A 10,252-nucleotide genomic window follows, 5' to 3' on the forward strand; every position below is an offset into this window, starting at 1 on the left:
GGCAGCCGCTTCTTGTCCCTGCCCCGCCCGTGGCACGAGCCTTGCCTCTCTCGGGGACCTCCGGTGGCTCCATCCGCACTCTTTGAGGGCCGCTTGCCCTGCTGGCCTTGGACCCTGCGCCAGGCCCGGAATGCTTTCTGCTTTTGCCTAGCTTTTCCTATTCCAGAGCTAGCGGGACCTGGAATCCTGCTCAGCTTCGGCCCACTCCGAAACCTTCTTCCGGGCCAAGTGTTGCCGGCCGACACCAAAGGGCCACCTCTTACAGTTTGAGACTCGAAAGCTGGGCACTCCTTGAGAATGCACAGGGGCGAAGGGCCTTGAAGGGGTGAGATTGGGGTCATTGGAGCTTGTGAGGAGATAGGAATGCAGATCTGAGTCGCTTTCCAGGGTCTGATCGAGGCCTGAGTATTGGAGTTGGGGTAGGTGTGGGGTATGAGATTAGAGTGTAGGTTGCCATTGAATTGGCAAGAGTTGGCGTATCTCGGTTTTGCAGAGTCTCTGATGATATGAACATTGTAATCACAGAAAAAATGGCCGATTTCTCTATTACATAAAGACCTAAGAAGAATTTAAGACCGTTCAGTAATTTAAAAAAATGGTCAAAAGGAATAGACAGTGAAAGAAAAGGAATATATATATGGAGTACCCAACCTCGTTCATTATAAGTATCAGCTTGGAAAAACTTAGATGATTCATTGTGAAGGTGATAGTGTGGATGAACAGCACTCTAATCCACTGTTGGACACTATACATTTATAGAGGGCAACTTGGAAACAACTATCAAAAACCTTTTGATTCTGTAATTTCATTTGTGGAAACCAATTCACTGCATTCTTTGTAGCAGCTGAAGTCTGGAACCACCAAATGATCTTTGACAGGAGACTAGTTAAATTATGATACACCATATAGTAGAATTCTAGATGAAACCGAAAAAGCCAGCATTCTTGCTGTTTCCTACCAGACCCAAAAAGCAGAGACAGGGATTGAATCTTTATGGGTGCTTTATTCAGATGGCGATATGAGAAGATGGTGGGTTTGTACCCTAACAGACCATCTTAAATTTCATTATAAACAGATCCTTTTTATAAGAAGAAGAAAAGTGTAGGTAAGGGGTTTGGAATTCAGGGAAAAAGTTAATCAGATAAAAAACAGCATTCTTTTATCTGTGCCCTGTGCAGTGAATGTCTCACCCTGGAGCAGGATGACTCAGGTACCATCTGCAGTCCTTGTAGTCTTCCTGAGGCACAGAGGAGGAACTGCTTATGGTCTCCCAGAGTCAGGGTGGGTCATACTCTCAGTTGATGAAACAATAGCTTTTTATATACATTGATTACTAAGCTTATTAGCTATTACCTGAAACTAAAATTTTTCCAAATTTTGAGTCCCCCATCATAGATAAATATCAAAAAAATACAGGGTGGGCCATGGCTGGCTGACTTGGTTGGAGCGTTGTCCTGTACACCAAAAGGTTTGGGGTTCAATCCCCAGTCAGGCCACGTAGCTAGGGTGCGGGTTTGATGTCCAAGGTTGGGCGGGAGTACTGGAGGCAACCAATCAATGTTTCTCTCTCAAATCAATAAACATATTGTTGGACGAAGGCACAAAAAAATTCCCCTAAATACTCGTATGGCCACATCCTACAAGTTTAGTGTGTTGTGTTCATTTCTTCTTTGATCAGTAAATACTCAGTATGTTTTAAAGTTTCAGCTGTATGGGGACTTGATTATGCATTCTGTCATTGATTTCTCATTTTATTGTATTGTGGTCAGATAATATGGTATGTATGATATTAATTTTTTGGTGTTTATTAAGGCTTGTTTCTGACTTAGATGGTCAGTTTTTGAAAATGTTGCATGTGTATTCTCTATTGATTCTGGAGTTTTATGAAGGTAGTTTAAATCTATGTCACAGTTTTATTTATTTATTTGTTTATTTTAGAGAGAGGGGAAGGGAAGGAGAAAGAGAGGGAGAGAAACATCAATGTGTGGTTGCCTCTTGCATGCCCCCAACTGGGGACCTGGCCCACAACCCAGGTATGTGCTCTGACTGGGTATCAAACATGGGACCCTTTGGTTCATAGGCCCATGTTCAATCCACTGAGCTACACCAGCCAGGGCTAATTTTTGTCTGTTTGATCTAGCTCTCATTTAGTGGGAGATGTATATTAAAATCTTTCATTATGCTTGTGGATTTGTACATTTATCCTTGTAATTCTGTAATTTTTGCATTGTATATTTGGAGACTATGTTATATGCATACAGTTTGAATTACTTTATTTTGGTCAACCAATCCTTACAACATTATATAGTAGTGTTTTTTAATTTTTGCTTTAAAATCTAAATATGTTCATAATGTATAAGACACACATGCTCAACAGCTTCCTTTTGCCTAGTTTACTTTTTTCCTTATCACTTATTTAGCCTTTCTGAATCTTTATATTTTTATCTTTTTAAAGATTTTATTTTCAGACAGAGGGCAGGGTGGGAGAGAGGGAGAGAAAGATCAATGTGCGGTTGGTTGCCTCTCATGCATCCCCTACTGGGGACCAGACCAGCAGCCCAGGCATGTGCCCTGACTGGGAATCAAACCATTGACCCTTTGGTTTGCAGCCTGGCACTCAATCCATTGAGCCACACCAGCCAGGGCTGAATCTTTATATTTTTAGGTTAGCCTCTTAAGAATAGTGTGTGGTTAAACTATAATTAATAGCAAATGATCAGATTATGTTTACCCTTCAATTGGCTAGTCGATTTTCATTTTTTGTGATTACTGATATATTTGGATTATATATGTCACCCTCTTTTGTGCTTTCTGTAGACTTTGCTTTTTCTTTATTGCCTTTCTATATTTTTATCTTCCATTAAATTCATCAACATTTTTCTTTCCCCAGTTTCCTTATAATTCTGTATAAATATTAGAATTTAGAAGTTGTTCAATTTCCAGCATGCATATTTAATTTAAAAAGTCTAAAATTAACCCCAAACAAAACAAGGACCCTAGAACTCTTTAATTACTCTATTGCCATCTGTAGTAAGTTGAATAGTGGCCCCAAAAGATGTGTAAAGATGGAGGCAGAAATAGTCATGGATGCCATGGAGTGCCAGCAGCGACCAGGAGCTAGAAGAGAGGCATGGAATGGATTCTCCCTCAGGACCTCCGGAAGGAAGCCACACTGGTGACAGCTTGATTTCGGGCCTGCAGAACTGTGAGAGAATAAAATTTCTGTTTTAGGCCAGCCAGTTTGTGGCAGTTTGCTAGCACAGACCTGAAAAAAAAATACAATATCTTACAAGTTATTGATTTCCAGTATTTTATTTTTAACACTGAAATTAGGCTTTTTAAAAGTTCATGCTCATTAGATTTATCCACATACATACTATTGTCTTCACTTCTTGCAACCTACCCCTTCATTCTGAATTGCAGTTCTTCCTGGAATACATACTTTACAATTCTTTAGAAAGGTTTTATGAGAGAGAAATTCTCTCAGTCTTTTCTGAAAAATTTTTTTTTTACTTTTATTATTGAAGGATAATTAAGCTAGGTATAGATTTTACAGTTGAGAGTTATTTTCCCATAAAATTTGATGATGTTATTGTGTTGTCTTTTTTATCTTCTGTTGTTGCTGTGGTTCCTATTGTTAGTCTTGTCAGATAATTAGCATTATTTTCTACGATAGCTTTAAACATTTTTGCCGTTTGCCTTTATTCTGTACTTTCACCACGGTAGTTCTAAATGTAGACTTCTGTTTCTAAGCATGGGAGGGTTTGTGCTTCTTGTATCTTGTCAATTCTGGAAATTTATTAATTGTTCTCTTTTTAAATATTGTCTTTCCTCATTTTTTCATTCTCCTGGTAGACTCCTATTAGATGTGTACCAGATTTTGTTATTCTCTCCTCTATGTCTCCTAACTTTGTGCTTTTCCTCTTTTTAGCTTTTCGTGCATTCTGGGCACAGATAGAGTGTTACTCAGACATGTCTCCCAGGTCACTAATTTTCATTTCAGGTACATTTTACCTGATAAGTAACATTTCCTTTTTAAAACTGTTTCATTGAGTGCATTTTTCATTTTTAAGTTTTATTTGGTTCTTCTACAAACCTGCGCCATATAAAGTCTTATTCTGTACAATTCTGATCCTAATATTTTTCTGATCCTAATATTTTTTCTTTAATCATTTGTTAAATCATATTATTGAGTTACAATATACATCCTGAAAAGTGTACAAATTATAGGTGTATACCTTCACTCAGTTTCAAAGACTGAAAAAAACCCTTGTAACCAGCACTGGGTCAGGACAGAGTACATTCCAGCCCCCGCCCCTGAAAGCCTCCATAATGCCTCCCAGTCATTCCTTCCTTCCAAAGGCAAATACTCTTTTAAGACACTTTTAAGACATTTTGTGTTCTCTTTCAGATTGTTGTATATTCTGGAGATAATCTGTTTGTTTTGTCTCCTGAGTTTCAGTCCTAGAGGACTGTGAGTTCATCCTTAGGGTGGCTGAGTCTTAATTATTTTTTTTACCTCCAATAAAAATCTGTTGCAACATTGAATCCTGGGAGCATGGCTTCAGGCTTTTCCCCCTTTGCTCATGCTGCTGGGTATCACTGGACTGGGTGCCAGTGTATCGGCTGGAAGTAAATTGACATCCCAAACCATGTCATGCTGGGTTGGGTGTTTTGGGTTCTCAGCCTGAAACGGACAGGCTTGCTTGTCATCTCCTTGTAGATGGGCACATTTTCTCAAGTTTACCCTTTCACTGAGAGCTGTGGCTTTACAAGGGTCCACCTTTATGCAGAGATCTCAAGTCCACCTGACCTTACATGTACCCCAAGGCTGTGTCCTGTCCCCACGTGGGCTCTAAGCGTAAGTCCCTGCTGCTCACTCCACCCTCATCCCAAGGCAGACTCAGGGTGAGCCCCTTAGCTGTCATCTGCAGGGGTCAGTCCCATCTTGTTTCTCTTCCTGTCATGGGAACTCAGCTGTGCGTTTCAAATAAACTCTGTTCTGTTTCATTGGTCATTTTAAAGAGTATGTGATGAGAAAATATTTAGGTTACTTAATTTGCAAAGTCAGAAATACCTGAGCTATTTAGTACTTGAAATGTAGCTGTGGAAATGATTTTTAAATTTTATTTCATTTTAATTAATTGACATTGAAATTTAAATAGCCATCCATGGTTACTGGCTCCCATATGGGACAATGAAGCCTTAGAGAAGAAGGAGGAGCTGACCATGTCCTCACAGCCTTGGCAGTGTCAGGTCAGACTAATTCCAGGGCGTGGACAACCTACATTCCAACCTTGGTCTGGTCCAGGTCTCTGACGACCTTGGCGGAGGTCAAATGGGAAGCATGTCAGCTGGCCAACATTCCATTCTGTGGATTTGGACCCACCAGTGCGTGATGAATTGGGTCAGTCAGCCTGGAGGACAGGCCCTAGGGGTGTGTGTCAGGGATGTGCATTAGGCCTCACCTCTTTGGCTGCCTGGGGCATGGCACCGAGTTGTGAAGGAGCAGGGACTCCTTGAGTGGTCATGAGGAGTCAGGACTCTGATGGTCTATTTTGCCCTTTATTTATTTTTTTTAAGTTATGTTTTACTGATTATGCTATTACAGTTGTCCCAGTCTTTTTTCCCCTTTTGTCCCCCTCTACCCAGCACCCCCAACTCTCTCAGGCAATCCCCACCCCTTTGTTCATGTCCATGGGTGATGTGTGTAAGTTCTTTGGCTACTCCATTTCCTATACTATACTTTATCCCCACGGCTGTTCTGTAACTACCAATTTGTACTTCTTAATCCCCTCACCTCTTCACCCATTTCCCCACAACCATCTCCCATCTGGCAACCATCAAAACACTCTCTGTATCCATGATTCTGTCTCTGTTCTTGTTTGCTTAGTGTGTTGTTTAGATTTGGTTGTTGACAGATCTGTATTTTTTGCCATTTTATTGTTCATAGTTTTGATCTTTTTCTTAAATAAGTCCCTTTAACATTTCATATAGTAATAGTTTGGTGATGACAAACTCCTTTAGTTTTTTTTTTGTCTTGTGAAGCTCTCTATCTGCCCTTCCATTCTAAATGATAGCTTTGCTGGGTAGAGCAATCTTGGCTGTAGGTCCCTGCTTTTCATGATTTTGAATATTGCTCGCCAGTCACTTCTAGCCTGCAAAGTTTCTTTTGAGAAAACAGCTGACAGTCTGATGGGAACTCTCCTGTAGGTAACTAACTGCTTTTCTGTTGCTGCTTTTAAGTTCTCTCTTTATCTTTAACCTTTGGCATTTTAATTATGATGTGTCTTGCAGTGGGCCTGTTTGCATCCATCTTGTTTAGGGCTCTCTGTGCTTCCTGGACTTGCATGTCTATTTTGTTCACCAAATTAGGGAAGTTTTCTTTCATTATTTTTTCAAATAGATTTCCAATTTCTTGCTCCCCTTCTCCTGGAACCCACTCTGTGATGTGAATATGGGAACGTTTGAAATTGTCCTGGAAGCTGTTTACAATATCTTTATTTTTTTGGATTCTTTTTTCTTCTTGTTCTGATTGGTGGTTTTTTGCTTCTTGATATTCCAAATCATTGATTTGATTCTCAGCTTTATCCACTCTACTGTTGTTTCCTTGTAAATTGTTCTTTATTTCAATTAGTGTATCCTTCATTTTTGACTGGATTTTTTTTATGCTGTTGAGGTCCTCACTAAGTTCCTTGAGCATCATTATAACTAGTGTTTTGAACTCTGCATCTGATAGATTGCTTATTTCCATTTTATTTAGTTCTTTTTCTGGAGTTTTGATTTTCTTTCATTTTTTGTCTCCTCATTTTGGTAGCTTTTCCATGTTTGTTTCTGTGTATTAGGCAGAGCGGCTACTACTCTGTGTCTTGGTAGTGTGGCCTAATATAGCAGGTTTCCTGTAGGGTCCAGTGGCACAGCATCCACTATCACCAAAGCTGGGTACTTGAGGTGCACCCTCTGTGTTGGCAGAGTACACCCTCCTCATGTAGTTGAGCCTTGATTGATATTTGCAGGTCAATGGGAGGAATTTACCCAGGCCAGTCAGCTGCAAGGATTGGCTCTGACCACTGACCACTAACCTCCACCCCCCGTGGAGGATCAGCTGTGCAGGGGCAGGGTGGTGGTGCTCCAATGTGATCTGTAGCTGCCCACTGGGTACACAGGCATTGGGGTTCCCTGGGTGGTACAGGCCAAGTCCAGCCCCCACCTGTGTTCTGCCTAGGGCCACCCTGCATGAGCTACAAAGCAATCTGAGGTGGCTGCTACTTGTGCTGGGCTTAGAGATTTCTAGGCGAAGCCAAACTGTGAACTTAGGCTGGCTGCTGCTAGTGCTCACTGAGGCTGGCTGTTGCTTGTTTGAGAGGATTTAGGAAGTTGTGAAGCCTGAGCCAACACCAGCCATTCAAATGGAAAAGCCACTGATAACAGCTTGGGTGGACCCATAAGTTAGGGTGATTCAGAGCCTCAGGGGATCTCTAGGGTGGGGCAAACAGTATTGGCCAGTGGACAGAGTCTCAGATACATCACCTGCCTGATGGCTGTGTGGCTCTGTTGGGGGAGGGTTCAGAAAAGGAACAGCGGGGAGGACTTCCAGCCAAGATGGAGGCATAGGTGGATACACTTTGCCTCTTCACACAAACAAAAGAAATACAACGACAAATTTAAAAACAAAAATAACCAGAACTGCCAGAAAAATTGAACTGTATGGAAGTCCGGCAACCAAGGAGTTAAAGAAGAAATATTCATTCAGACTGGTAGGAAGGGTGGAGATGGGCAGTTGGGGTGGAGAGGATGTGCGGCAAGGTGGCAGCTGGCAGACCAGGCGGTCCCACATTTGCATGCAGATAAACCGGGAGGTACAATTTGGAAGGAAGACAGACTGCACAACCCAGAGTTCTAACTCAGGGAAGTAAACCTCCAAAATCTCTGGCTGGAAAAACTTATGGGGGTTTCAGTGGCAGGAGAAATTGCCAGACTCACAGGAGAGTTTGTTGGAGAGACCCACAGGGTCCTGGAACATATACAAGCCCACCCACCCAGGAATCAGCACCAGAAGGGCCCAATTCGATTATGGGTAGTGGAGGAAGTGACTGAAAGCCAGCTGAGAGCCAATCAAATGGCATTGTTCCCTCTCAAATTCCTCTCCCACATACAGCACCACAACACAGCAAAGAGGGTTGCCCAGTCATGGGAAATACCTAAGGCTCCCCTTAGAATGAAACGGGTGTGCAGAGACAAAAAAAAAAAAAAGCCCAAATAAAATAACAGATCAAAGCTCTAAAAATAGAACTAAGCGATGAAGAGATAGCCAACCTACTAGATACCGAGTTCAAAACACTGGTAATCAGGATGCTCACAGAAATGGCTGACTATGGTTGCAAAATCGAGGAAGGAGTGAAGGCTATGCAAAGTGAAATAAAGAAAAATATACAGAGAACCAACAGTGAAGGGGAAAAAATGGACTCAAATCAGTGATTTAGAGCAGATGGAAGAAATAAACATTCAACCAGAACAGAATGAAGAAACAAAAATTTTTTAAAAAATGAGTGGCTTAGGAACTTCTGGGACAACTTTAAACATGCCAACATCTGAATCATAGGGGTGCCAGAGGGAGAATAGGAAGATCAAGAAATGGAAAACTTATTTGAAAAAATAATGAAGGAGAACTTCTCCAATCTGGCAAAGGAAATAGACTTCTAGGAAGTCCAGGAAGCTCAGAGAGTCCCAAAGAAGTTGGACCCAAGGAAGCACACACCAAGGCACATCACAATTACATCATTCAAAGTTAAAGATAAGGAGAGAATCTTAAAACAGCAAGAAATAAGGAGACAGTAACCTACAAAGGAGTTCCCGTAAGACTTTCAGCTGATTTCTCACAAGAAACCTTTTAGGCAAGAAGGGGCTGGAAAGAAGTATTCCAAGTCATGAAAGGCAAGGAGCTCCATCCAAGATTACTCTGTCCAGCAAAGCTATCATTTAGAATGGAAGGGCAGTTAAGGTGCTTCCCAGATAAGGCCAAGCAAAGGAGTTCATCATTATCAAGCCCTTATTATATGAATGTAAAGGGAAGTATCTAAGAAAAAGATGATCAAAATTATGAACAGTAAATGACAAGCTCACAATTAACAACTAAATCTAAAAACAAAAACAAACTAAGCAAACAACTAGAACAGAAACAGAATCACAGAAACGGAGATCACATGGAGGGTTATCAGGGGGGAGAGTGAGGGGAGAGTAGGGGAGAAGGTACAGGGAATAAGAAGCATAAATGGTAGGTACAGAATAGACAGAGAGAGGGTAAGAATAGTATTGGAAATGGAGAAGCCAAAGAACTTATATGTACGACCCATGGACATGAACTAAGGGATGAGTGGGGGGATGCTGGTGGGAGGTGGGGTACAGGTGGAGGACAAAATGGGACAATTGTAATAGCATAATCAATAAAATATATGTGAAAAAACTAAAAGGAACAGTGGTCATTGCCACCTTTTTGTCTGGGAGAAAGCTGTCCCCCAGCTCTCACCAGATACTTCAGTTCCTCCCTGTCTACCACTGGTGCCTTCCAAGCTGCTATCCCAGTGCTGGAGCTCAGGGGAGTGAGTCTGAGTAAGTCCATGTACAGGTTCTTTAAGAGGAACTGCTTGGGACTCCAGAAGTTTCTCCCATTGACTCAGTCCCTGCTGATTTTTCAGTCCGAAGTTATGGGTACTTATCTTCCTGGCACTGGAACCCTGGGCTGGGAAGTCTGGTGTGGGTTTGGGACTCCTCACTCCTGAGATATCCCTTCCAAATTTTTATCCACCACACGTGGGTGTGGGACCAGCCCATTCCATCTCTCCACCCTTCCTACCAGGTGGATGGATGTGGTTTATTTAATTCCATAGTTGTTGGACTTCCATTCAACTTGATTTCTAGTGGTTTTGAGTGATGGTCCTATAGTTGAGTTGTAATTTTCCCTATTTTGTCCTTTAAACCTTGGCTTTTTACCTTTTCCCACATTCTGTCCTCAGCCCTTTCCTGACCCTCAGACTCCTCCTGGAGAGCCCCTCCAGGAGGGGTGCCCCCACCCAAGCAGCTACAGCTCCCTAGTATACCTCAGGTACCTCATTTTCAGCCTCACACATCTCATGATTCCCAAAACACATCTTGCTTTCCCAAGCCTGTAGGCCTTGCCCATGCTGTGCCCCTTCCTAGTGAGCCCTCTCTATTACCCCCTACCCACTTTCCTGATGCATACACTTTAATTTTT

The sequence above is a fragment of the Phyllostomus hastatus genome, unplaced genomic scaffold (assembly GCF_019186645.2).
Source record: "Phyllostomus hastatus isolate PE091 unplaced genomic scaffold, TTU_PhHast_1.1 phas_scaffold_385, whole genome shotgun sequence".
Taxonomy (NCBI): domain Eukaryota; kingdom Metazoa; phylum Chordata; class Mammalia; order Chiroptera; family Phyllostomidae; genus Phyllostomus; species Phyllostomus hastatus.